Source organism: Polypterus senegalus, chromosome 3 (assembly GCF_016835505.1).
Source record: "Polypterus senegalus isolate Bchr_013 chromosome 3, ASM1683550v1, whole genome shotgun sequence".
Lineage (NCBI taxonomy): Eukaryota > Metazoa > Chordata > Cladistia > Polypteriformes > Polypteridae > Polypterus > Polypterus senegalus.
The window spans coordinates 47,308,757-47,321,728 of NC_053156.1; the positions used below are offsets into that span (position 1 = coordinate 47,308,757).

The 12,972-nt window shown below is 36.5% G+C and overlaps 1 protein-coding gene across 2 annotated transcripts in view; it reads left to right on the plus strand.

Moving 5' to 3' along the window:
- The first annotated feature begins 215 nt into the window (after window positions 1-215).
- tfr2 (transferrin receptor 2) overlaps window positions 216-12,972 on the plus strand; it is a 74,230-nt gene continuing 61,473 nt past the window's right edge. For both annotated transcript variants that reach the window (XM_039747128.1, XM_039747129.1), the window contains exon 1: window positions 216-306. The gene's annotated coding sequence lies outside the window, so the exon portion shown is untranslated. The remainder of the gene's footprint in view (window positions 307-12,972) is intronic.

Consider the following 12,972-nt stretch of genomic DNA (forward strand, 5'->3'; position numbering starts at 1 on the left):
CATATTACAATGTTACAAGATTACAAAATGACGTTTAACCCACTGGAGAATTTAATATTTTGAAATTATAAAAGAGTGTGTGGCATCTCCTCCTCTCTCAGAGGACAGAAGTATTGGCCAAGCGATTTTTTTTTTCTTTTTTCTTTTGGCTTACCGAGTGCAAGTCCGGTCAGTAAAAGACCACGCCCCTTTCAGCACTGTAGGGGTAAGCTTATCAGAGCACCAAAAAGGCATTTCAAAAAGAAGACGGTAACAGAGACAGAGCAACGTAAAGACGTGTGTGACGAGAATAACCGCAAGAGACGCGTGAGTACAAAGAAGACCGATTGGCCTCGATTTTTCATATCCTCTAGGCTTTATGCAGTTGAAAGTAGCATAAAAAGAACTCAAATGTTTTTCGTCTGTTTTCTGTATAGGCGAACTTGACATTTGACAGGTGTGCTGGGAAGCTGTGTTGTTACTTAAGTAGATAGATAGATAGATAGATAGATAGATAGATAGATAGATAGATAGATAGATAGATAGATAGATAGATAGATAGATAGATCTTTTCTGATTTATAAAAAAAATAAACTTCAGTTTTACCAGAAAAGTGAATCAGTGGTCGGGTTTTGACGCATTGACAAAAAAAACAAACAAAAAAAAAACTAAAATCGATTAATGCACATACCAATTATATTAAACGATAAGATAACATTTTCAAACCTGCTTAATTCAGTTTTAGAACATGGAAGGCTGAAGACTATTTCAAGGAACGAAACCTGCTTGATCGCAGGGTGGCAGTTCTTCACACAGCTATCTCAATCACACATTCACACAACAGGGACAATTTGGATGTGCCAGTTCACCAGACCTGCACTTCTACTTTTACGAAACCTGGAGTACTCAGAAGAAATAGACACTGAGAAAACTTTTAAACTCCACACGGCCATTGGTGGGGGTCGTGATTCAAACTGATTTTGGCCAGAGAGGTAGTAGCGTTAAGTATTTTCACATCATAGATTCTTTATAATAAAAACCAAAACTTTGGAGCAGTTTATTCACAATTACTGAAATAACGTTTATTACCGTGTTTTATATATATATATATATATATATATATATATATATATATATATATATATATATATATATATATATATATATATATATATATATACAGTAGGCCTATATATGATTTATACTTTAGGGTCAAGGGGAGCCGGCGCCTGTTCTAGCGGGAACAGGCACAAGTCAAGGATCAATAATTATCGCAAACAGAAGCTCGCACGAGCACTCACTCATACCGTCAAATTAAGTGTAGTTAAGTGTACTTATTCAGTTATTTTAAAAGTTAAATTAAAAGAAATGTAAGTCTTTTAGAAGCGATAGTAAAACAAAGCAGATACAGTGAGAAAGCGCAAACATTACACAGGTCGGGGTTCAAACTCTGCGATTCACTCAGCCGCCGGAATACTCCTGAAAAACATAATTTTAAATTTAGAATATTATTTAAATTTGGGAAACCCTGAGCAGTATTGGCCAGTTTGCATCCCACTACAAGAAACCAAAATGTATACAGCTCATGATTTGCAGATCAAACACCGGGAGAGTAAGAGTTAAGAGGCTTTTGAGGCTAAAAGTATTTCAGCAATCGGTTTGCACATTGATCTCTCCTGGCGTGAGAAACACGCTTTGCAAGTCATTCCTGTGTCTGTGTGTTTTTCAACAGGCTTGTCCATGTTGCCTAAGAGTACCATTGTGGCTGTTTTCGGAGGATTCTCTGTTTTTCCCGAATGTACACAAATTATGTAATCAATCGTCTCATAGTCCCCAGCATGCCACCAGTGTGCCAATAAGCCATCCACCAGGTTGGCAAAAGCGGAATTAATTCACATAGTCAGGATTAACTGAAACCACTGGTTATCTCCAAAAGATGTCAACGTGACCCGGAGTACGTGCTCTCTATTCTTGCTACACTCTTAAAAATATTTTTTATTTAATGGCACTTTATGGTCCTTTACTGGGTCGTGTGGTTCTTCGCGGAACCATTGCTTAACAAATCGCCTTTAAATTGTGGGAATGGTTCTTTGTATGGAGTTGGTTCTTTCTGCTTTTGAAAAACTTTCTAAAAAAGAAATGTTTAATGTATGGTTGCCTACCTATAGCAAAGCACTAATAGATTAAGAAAGCCAGAACTTAGTCTGTGTTATTGTATGTAGGAAGAGTCCTTTAAAATTAGAAATACATTTATATTTCACAAATCTGTTACCACCTGCTTATGGTTACTTGCAGTATTGAACCTGTTACAGTTCTAAATATATAAAGGTTCTTTCTAGAGTCTTGATGTGGTTAGGTCTTTTGGGAACTAAAAATGATTCCCCTATGCATTGCTCTGAAGAACCTTTCTATATTACCGAAATAATCTGAGAGCTTGTTTTGAACAGGATAGAAAACTAAAATCACTAAAGCAAATTCAAGGAGGAAGAAACAATCTTGTAAATGATACACAGACAGCCAACTAAGAATCAGATGTATTCTAGTTACATTCTTAAAATTAAAGGTGTCAGAGTGGCTTTTCAGTGCAATGCCATAAGGGAATCATTTTTTATTCCCAAAGCCCCCATCCATATGAAGGTTCTAGAAAGACCCTTTATTTATTTTTGATCCATAACAGACTTGAAACAGTAAATAAACTTGAAGCATTCATATGATTTTAAAAGGTCTCTCGCTGCATACATATAGTTACACAGGTTATGCTCAGGTTTAGTTAATCTGTTTGTACCCTGCAAGGTAGTCTACCATTAAAGAGCTCAGGTTGTTTTTCTCATATTTGGAAGTTTTTCAAAACATAAAGAACGAACTTCATATTCAGAGAACACAATGAAATGGTGCTTTGTCTAGCAATGAGGATACACAACCCTGTAAATAACAATAAAGAGCCTTTAAAGAACCAGTATTTTACTTGCAGTGCCACTTTTCTTTTTGATCAAGTTATTTCAAAATGCTGTCTTAATAATTTCAAATCCACCATCTCTACATTGGCAGCAATTATAAGCACAATTACAATGTTACAACACAAAAGAAATTGGAAATCCATAAATCCAGTACACATGTGTGTGAAAATAGCAAAGTGGTTTAACCATAAGAAGTAAAAAGCTTTCACTGTATCACTGAAAATGGCAGATTAAACGTACTTTATCAGGTTTTCTATGTTAATAATAATAATAATAATAATAATTCTTGACATTTATATAGTTCTCTTCTCACTACTTAATGCGCTTTTCATAGTGAGTGAGGAACCACTTCAACTACCACTAATGTGTAGCATCCATCTGGATGATGCAGTGGCCACCATTTTTGCACCATGTACACTCACCACGCATTAGCTGTTAGGTGGTGAAGTGGTGAGAGACATAGCCAATTACAGACAGGCAATGATTAGGGGGCCAAAATGACTAGGACATGTATTGCAATTTAGCCTGGACATTGGGACACATCCTACTCTTTACGAAGGATGCCCAGGGATCTTTTATAACCACAGAGAGTAAGATATCTTGGTTTTAAATTTCATTCGTCACTGCACTGGGGCATTGGGATCCACATTCAGACCACAGGGAAGGTGCCCCCTACTGGCCTCACCAACATCTCTTCCAGCAGCAACCCAAGGTTTTTCTAGATAGTCTTGTATGCAAGTGCTGCTTGGGCCCAAACATGCTTATCTTCAGGGGGATGACTCCTTCTGAAGTGCATGTTGTATGGCTACTGGCTACTGTAAATTATTAAAATAAAATAATTTAGGAGTACTAGAATGTGCTATATACAGTACAGAATAATTATTTTGGCAATGTTATTTTTCAAATGCTTCACATCTATCTCTGAACATTCAGTTTAAAGGAAAAGCTACTTATTATTGTGTGTTTATCTGACTACTATAACCTACTGAATGAAATAGCAGTCGTTTAATTCAAAGAAAAGAAGGAAGTTTTTGTGTTTCTGTGGGTTTGAACATGTGGAATTCACACATTGTGACATCATGAGATCTTGTCTTTGTTAAATCACAAAGCTATCTGTCATTAAGCACTTTGAGCTACATTTTATTGTATGAATATGTGCTATATAAATAAATGTTGATTGATTGATTGATTGATTGATTGATTGATTGATTGATTGATTGATTGATTCAGAACGCGACAAAAACTATGGCAAGAACAGGCAATTCAGCCCAACAAACATGTCCACCTTATTCATCTAGACCGACCAAAATAACATCAGGTCAAAATGTGTCCGTAAAGGTCCCTAATGTCCTACTACACTATCTGGTAATTTATTCCGTGTATCTGTGGTTCTTTTCATAAAGAAAAATGTTCTGAAATTTGTGTGAAATCTGCTCTTAACAAGTTTCCAACAATGTCTTTGTATTGTTGCAGATTTAATTTTAATGAAAGTTCTGAGATCCACTGTACTAATTCCTTTCATAATTTTAAACACTTCAGTCATGTCACCTCTTCATCTCTGTCTGCTTAAACTGAAAAGGTTTAACTCCTTCAATCTCTCCTCATAGCTCCTTTCTATGCTTTGAATCTACAGGTTAAATCCATAACTCATTAAGATTGAGATCTCATTTTTCAGAAGCTCATTATCTAATTTTGATATACCCATACTGAAAAAAATCTTTTTTCTTTTATTAATATATATTTGTGTAATTTCTCCTTCTAAAGACACAATAAATATTCATGAAATAGAAACCAGAATGCAAAATGCACGTCAAATCTCATTCTTATTGTGATCACAGTGATAAAACCAAATCAGTTTAGGCATCAAACATCAAACAGATCACACAGCTCTGACTAATGTCAATACCAGTGCTGATAATGAAGGCATCATACAAAATAATGAAGAACTGATGCCAAAATCACCTCACACTTCACTGGGTTGCCATCGCCAACTTGAAATGTGTGCTCATGCTCATCTCTTACCCAACTCTCTTTAGGGCATGGTTAATGAAGTTAGGCTAAACAAACAAACAGTTCCAGGATACCTGGTTAGTTACTAAGCAATTTACTGTCATTTTCCAGTCAATGGGGTCGGTGACCACCTAGCAGGAAAGTGGCTGCCTTTCTTTATTTGTTTTGTGGCGTCGCTGCTTTGTGTAATGCTCATAGTTTGATTCTGTGCCTGCTGTTCGTCTGAACTCATTCCAAATATTCTTTTTGTTTTCATAGTCTACGTCATTCCCGGTTTTAGGTAGAAACATTAAATAGGAACAAGGTAAGAAATTTCCATAGAAGACATTCCAATACACAATAGAGAGAGCATGAAAAATCCCCATGCATTCGTGGTGCTTTTATATTCATGCATTGCTTATTCCCGATATATATCCCATTACACGTCATTTCCCAATTTTACCTTCTGTACACACCAAACCATAACACAATACAATGAAGGTGAGCATAAATTTCAAAATGAACAAGTAGTGAAAAGCAAAAAATTAAAGTAAAGCACAAGAATTGTAGAAACACAGTTAGTCCCTAAAATACATGAGAAACCAGAACTCAAAAATGTACTTAATATTAGTTTTGCAAATGTCCATAAGAAGGGCAGAGTGGAAGGAGGTCAAAGCTGTCATAAAAATGCCATAAAGAGTTGTGTCTTCAAGAGGCAACTGAAAATCTATAGACTGAGAGAAGATCAAGGTTCACGGGATGCTCAGGAGACATTGGTAAAAAGAGTTACAAATTACAGACGTGTGTCAAGGTAAGAGTTTTGAATTGGCTCCTTGCTGTGATACAGAGGATGAGTGAAGCAAAAGGGAATTGGGGATGAAACTAGGAGCCAAGCAAACCACTTGGACAGCTGAATTCTGAAAGAAACTAGAGAAGTCTGATCATAATAGCTGGGAATCATGCCAAGAGGGAACAACAGACCCTGCAATGGATTGTGTTGTGAAGTGGTGAGGAAAAGTTAGAATCTTGTCAATGTTATAGAAAAAGAAGTGATGGTGTTGTAATGTTTTGAGTGAATTAAGGGAAAATCATCCAGGATCTCACCAAGATTCCTGACAATAACTGTAGTGAGAGTCCTTAAAGTGGATGGAGAGGTAGAAGGCAAGTACAAGATAGTAAACTTAAGGTAATCAAATTTAAGATAATGCTTTTCCATCTATGATGACATGGCAAAAAGACAGTTTGAAATCTGGGCTGAAACCTCAGTGTGAAAGAAGAAATTGAAAAGAAGATCTACTGTATGTATGATCAGTACAGAAGTGGTGAGATAAGCCATAGGAGGAAATTAGACTGATGATGGAGCAAATGTAGAGAATAGATAAAAGAGGTCTTAACAATAATACTGATGCTCTGTGTAAGAAAGGTCAGAGCCGACTATACTTTCTTAGAAGGTTGGCATCCTTTAACATCTGCAGTAAGATGCTGCAGATGTTCTACCAGATGGTTGTGGCGAGTGCCCTCTTCTACGCGGTGGTGTGCTGGGGTGGCAGCATAAAGATGAAAGATGCCTCACGCCTGGACAAACTTGTTAAGAAGGCAGGCTCCATTGTAGGATTAAAGTTGGACAGTTTAACATCTGTGGCAGAGCGACGGGCATTAAGCAAATTCCTGTCAATCATGAATAATCCACTGCATCCACTGAACAGTGTCATTTCCAGGCAGAGGAGTAGCTTTAATGCCAGGTTTTTGTCACTGTCTTGCTCCACTGACAGACTGAGGAGATTGTTCCTCCCGCACACTATGCGACTTAATTCCACCCGGGGGAGTAAATGCTAACATAACTCAAAGTTATTGTCTGCTTTTACATGCATTTTTATTACTATTTCATTTAATATTGTTTTTTGTATCAGTATACTGTTCCTGGATTATGTGAATTTCCCCTTAAGATTAATAAAGTATCTATCTATCTATCTATCTATCTATCTATCTATCTATCTATCTATCTATCTATCTATCTATCTATCTATCTATCTATCTATCTATCTATCTATCTATCTATCTAATTCTTAAGCATGACCATGGTTAGGTTCTGCAGCAGATACAGAGTTAGACTAACACTTTACTGTGTGGATCACCCGTGTTGAGGTTCATCTTGGATGACATAGCGCTTCCAATCCATTTATGCTGAAGTCTATTGGTTAAGAAGTCCAAAATCCAATTGCAGTGGATGGCACTGATTCCTAAATTGAGGAGTTTGGTAGACACTTTGATGGCACAACAGTGTTAAATGCTGAGATGTAGTCTAGAAAAATGACTCTGACATAACCATTTGCATCATCTAGATATCTTAGAATGGTTTGAAGTGCAAGGGATATGGCATTCTCTGTGGACTAGTTGTTGTGATGCAGAGAAGAACCTGTCAAAAAGATGGGACCTGAGCCATAATTACCTGTAAACTGATTATTTCTTTATTGGAAATAAATTGCCATCTTCATTTAAACTGAACAATGATAACACCATAGTATTTTCTTATTATGGAGTTCATAAAACACCCACAAGAGCTATGGGCAGCTGGCAATGTAATATGCTCTCCAATTGGCAGATAATGCCTTTGCTACATATACTGTACATTGCCACAAGATTTTTTTCTTTATTTAAGCTAATAACTTTGTTAAGCTCTCAGTGATCTTTTGGAGAGATATAAAGATCTATTTAGATGGTCTAATATACACTTGTTATTTATTACCTTGCAGAATCCATTAATTCAGCAATACATTTTCTCTCACTTTTCAGTATATTCCTAAGTATATTATTACATCTTTTTTTTTTTTAGAAATTGGATATTGTGTTAAAATCATAGTATAATAATTAGTAGTAATTTTAAAGCGACCTCATATCAAAAGAGTGTTGTTATTGACACATAAAAAGAGAGAAGCCTTAAAAAAACCTATTTCCCTGCTGTCTGGAAAACCTTTGGACTTTGAAATACTGAAAAAAGTGATACTGCACTGAATTTACATCACTACATCTTTCTCTGTTGACAGACATTAGAATCTCTGAAACTTTAAGAGTTCTTCATATGGCTTTACAAAGTTAAAATGGTATAATCCTTCACTCACTGAAGTTATGGCATCAAAATAGATAGCATCTCATTTCAAAAGTTTGACGTAGGTGGTAGTATCTGACTCTTACGAAAACAATCAGTATTTAATATATGAAACATGTATAGAATTAAGAGCCTCTTTGAGTCATGTGAGTCACTCAAAACTAAATATAACATCGCACAGAGATATACATGCAGATTAAAACTTTGGACCACACAATTGTTTATCCCAAATGAACATCACCAATGAGGGAATTACAGTATGTCTAAACTATCCCAAAGATCTCACAGGAATATACTCCTGGCAGCTTTAAAACAGTGCTGGTAACAGGAGCATATACAGCAATTAGATTATCAGAAAGCAAAGGGATGTCAGCCCTTGATAGAATACACAGTTCATGAGTTTGTGCCAGACATGAGATAATTTATTTCACAGTTCTATACTGTACATATGACTTGAGCTTGAGTTAAATCATTCTTGTGATAGATTCTGCACGCTCAAACATCTGCCTTTCATGGCAACTTATTCTAATGTGCTCTATGACGACTTACATTTGTGATACCATTGGGGATAACAGAAAAGATCTTCTTTTTAAAACTCTTTTCTGAATTTTGTCAGATGAAATAGCCTTGCTAATTGAAATCTCTTTAGCACTCAATTTGTTAATTTCCTCAAATCTTAAAGTCCTATTTCACCTACAGTATCACAATGGCAGTAATATTTGCCGTACTGCCTAAAAATAGATACAATTCATTTTAAATAAGGGGATAACTCAGGAATTCATATGGAACAATTTTCCAACATATTCCTTTACATACTCTACCTAAACTATTGTTTTATTTTGTTTATATGCTGCAGCCTTTCCAAATGTTTTGCTAATCCTTAAATTATATTTTTATGTTACTTACCCCACTTACCCCTTTTACATTGTAGTGATGGTCAAGAAAAAAAATGAATCTCATGTTTTCATGGATAACAAATATAATAATGTGTCTAATAGAACAGAATCTGTGCTTTTTAACTGAAGACAGGACTCTTGGCCAATGAATGAGGAGGGAGGATGGATCATCAGGGTATAAGCACAGCCCTGTATGAAGGGACTTCCTGTTTGTGGACTACTTTCATTCTCCATGGATATTTATTTAACAACATTTTAGCAAAGAATACATTAATTTTTCACGTGTGGATTATGTCACGTGATTCGCATGATTTTTTCCCTTGGATATCTATAACACTGTTTGCTGTTGCCCCTTGGGTTGTAGTCCTATCAGAAACTTTGTTGTGTCTATTATCCAGAAAAAAAACATAATATTATAGGTTTTTCTTGGCTATCACTACAAACTAAATGGGCTAAGTAATAGATATAAAAAAATTACCATTTTGTGTGTAGTATTTCTTTAACTGTTTACATATGCCTTTTTGATTTATTCTTTTGTATTTTTGGGAGAAGAGGAGTTTGACAAAGACTATTGTCATATGTTATTATTTACTCCTAGTATATGAACAATTATATTCAGTAATTGCATTGCATCGTTCAGTTAGTCATTTCCCACCGCTTATCTGAGACTGGGGTCACAGGTGCAACGGTCTTAGCAGTGAGGCCCTTACATGATGATATGTAAATAAAGTATTAACAACATCACATCATACTTGGGAAATTCCTCAACATTAGGAACTAGCCAGTTTTTATCCTGTAAAAATATGTTCTGACCAACCTTAGTAACTACAGGCCAATCACTTGAATGCATATCAAATTAAAATTAATGGAAGCAATTCTAAGAAAAGATTAAGCAACCTCCAGTATAATAGTTGAAAATTGTATTGGCTGAAAGTCAAAAGGGTCTGTATAGGAGATATTATATTTCACAGATATGTCAGAATCTAATTAGAAAGCAGCAAAATAAATGATATCATGTATCATAGTTTTTAAAAAGCTTTCTATATAGTATTGTACGTGAGGCTAGAAATCAAAAGAAGTTTAGATTCAAGGTGCAGTGTACAGCTGGCTATGGAATTGGGTTAAGCACAGAAAGCAATGAGTTACAGTATGCCGTGAAAAACATTTTCAGTGTTAGTGGTTTCTATTAAGGAATGGTCTGGGTGTCAATGTTCTTTCATGTTTAATTGTCAACTACATAAAAAAATTCAGGTAAGAAGCTGGCTAACTTTGCAGATGACAATAAACCAAAAAGGCCAATAGAACCTACATTCACATAAACCACAAAAGATGGGCCTATGTAGAACTGAAATTGTGGAAATTGAACTTTAATGTAAATTACATTTTACATGCCAGAAGTAACAATAGTAGATGTATCAAAATGTGACGGAAGACTTAGGCTATGTGTAGTTAATAATCTTCTCCGGTCTGCAGATTGCAGTTCATTTAATATTCTCCTCCTTCTTGACTTAAGTGCAGAATTTGCCATTGTTAATCATGAAATCCTCCTGTCACGTCTCTCTGCTGTAGAGATCTCTGGCTTAGCCCTTCAATGGTTCACATCATATATTTCTAATAGGCAACAGTTTGTCATACTCGGCTGATATAAATCCTTCACCTCACCTGTGTCGCATGGTGTCCCTCAGGGTTCAGTTCTTGAGCCACTACTCTTTATACTTTATATGTTTCCTTTGGGTCAGATTATTCACAGACATGGCCTTAACGTCCACTGTTACGCAGACGATATACATGTATACCTTAGTACACACTCCCCTACAGACTAGCCTCCCACCACACTCACTGACTGTATTACTGATCTTAAGATATGGATGGAAAATAAAATTTCTCAAACTTAATGCCAATAAAACTGAAGTGTTACTGGTAGGCCCAAACTCCCTACTTTCTATTGCATCTAACATCTCTGTTACTATTGATGGTACACTTGGTACACTTGTCAAACCTGCTCCTGTTGTCAGAAATCTTGGTGTTTTGTTTGATTCATCATTTAACTTTGAGCTACACATTGTGTCTCTGTCCAAAATTGCATTCTGTCATCTCTGTAACATTGCCTGCCTCCATCCATTTCTGTCCTTTACTGATGCTCAAACTCTGGTTCTTTGTTTCATAATGTCTCATATTGATTACTGTATTTGTCTCTTCATCAGCCTCCCTGCACCATCTATACAGAAGCTACAGTGCATTCAGAACTCCAGCCAGAGTCCTCACCCACACAAACCATTTTGCTCACATCTCCCCTGTTCTCTCCCAACGTCACTGCTTTTTTTTTAACTCTGTATGTAAAGCGACCTTGGGTTTTTAAAAGGTGCTCTATAAATGCATCTTATTATTATTATTATTATTATTATTATTATTATTATTATTATTATTATTATTATTAACAGCTTACTAGTTACTGTTCACTTCAGCCTGGCAAATCATAGGTTAATACATATGAAGATTAAAGTTCTCCTCCATTCCTTTTGAAATTCTGAGCTCAGCCATGTGAAAGGCATGTGGATGCATGCAGATCCCCAGCTAAATTAATCCTTCTCAATCTGGGCTAAGTCTGACTGGCAGTGCCAGGTGTGAAAGCCTGCCATTGGTTCTGCAAGGCACATTCACCATAAACTGCAAACACAATGCTGATTCATAATACTATAATGAACACCGAGACAAAGGCACCACACAGAATAAACAGTTCAGTACCCTCACAGTTAAGCATATTTATTGTTTTACTAGGCTTGAACAATCACTTAATTCTAGTGTAATTAAAGAAAGTTCCCTGCAGTTCAGGGAAAACGGTAAATGTGCATCTAGACATCAGGCAAGTCTCTATACACCTCACCTTGTCCCGTCCTCTCTCCTACTTCCATCCTTCCCTCCAGCTGCTTTACTTATCATCAGTCTCTCCTAAAGCAAGTTAACTCCCTAGTTCTTTTTATCTTCCATGGGAACCTCCTCACACAGGCTCTCACTGTTCAATCCTACCAACTACTAGTCACTATAGACTACACTGCCTGCTAACTATGGCACTCTTTTTAAAATTTTTGTAGGGTTTTCCAACCCCAATGCTTGAAGTGTGCCAGTATTTACCAGTGCTACATACAAGCACTTTCAGATTTTGCTGTTTGGGGTACTGGGAGTTTTTCATACATGTTGGCAGTGTTTGAAGTTAGCCAGTATTCACCAATATGCAGTACTGGAACTTCTGTTTATTAGTCTTCAGCGGATACTCACTTTTTTCAGTAATCTGTACCGGCACTTATTATAATCTATTAGTATTGTAACGTCACATGTCTTCTGAGAATTGCCGCAAGGCAACCCCAGTCTCCAACATATTTCTGTCTCCTAGCTTATACTTGTATAAGGGGAACCCTTCACCCCATCTGGTCTCCTACCTGAAATCTCTCCTTCTCCCAGCCAAAATACCTGGAGTACAACCTTTTATTTTTTCTACAAGATTCTTGTGGAGAGTTCATTATCACTAATAGGTAGCTGTCTGTCCTATTTAATATGTGTAAAAGGGAGACCCCCAACCAAAGTTATCTGACGGAGCAGACACAACATGTGTACTGTCTCTTCTTTTATCCAGTTCATCCCTTGGGGAAAGGAATAAACAGAGACAGTATAATGTCAACATTTCTTAAATTCCATATTCTGTTTTTGTCAGAATGTGTTTAGTTCAAGGATAGGATGGAACTGTAGGCAATGACAAGACAGAGCACCAAGTTGACTCCCAGCCTAATCACTATGGGCAGTGGGCAAATTCCCACAGTTTCGACTAGGATTCTGTTCAGGTACTCTGGTGTTCTTGTACATGCTGTAGCAGTAGAGGTTCTGATCCACCTCTTGAACCCTCAGGTACCACTCCAAACACCAAGTAAAAGTCCAAGACTCTTTTATTTTCTTCTAATACAGTGCACCAAGCACCTTCCCTTCTACACTTTTCATACAGTAATTAACCAACAAGCAAACAATCCTCCTCTCCCAGACACTTAGCTACCCT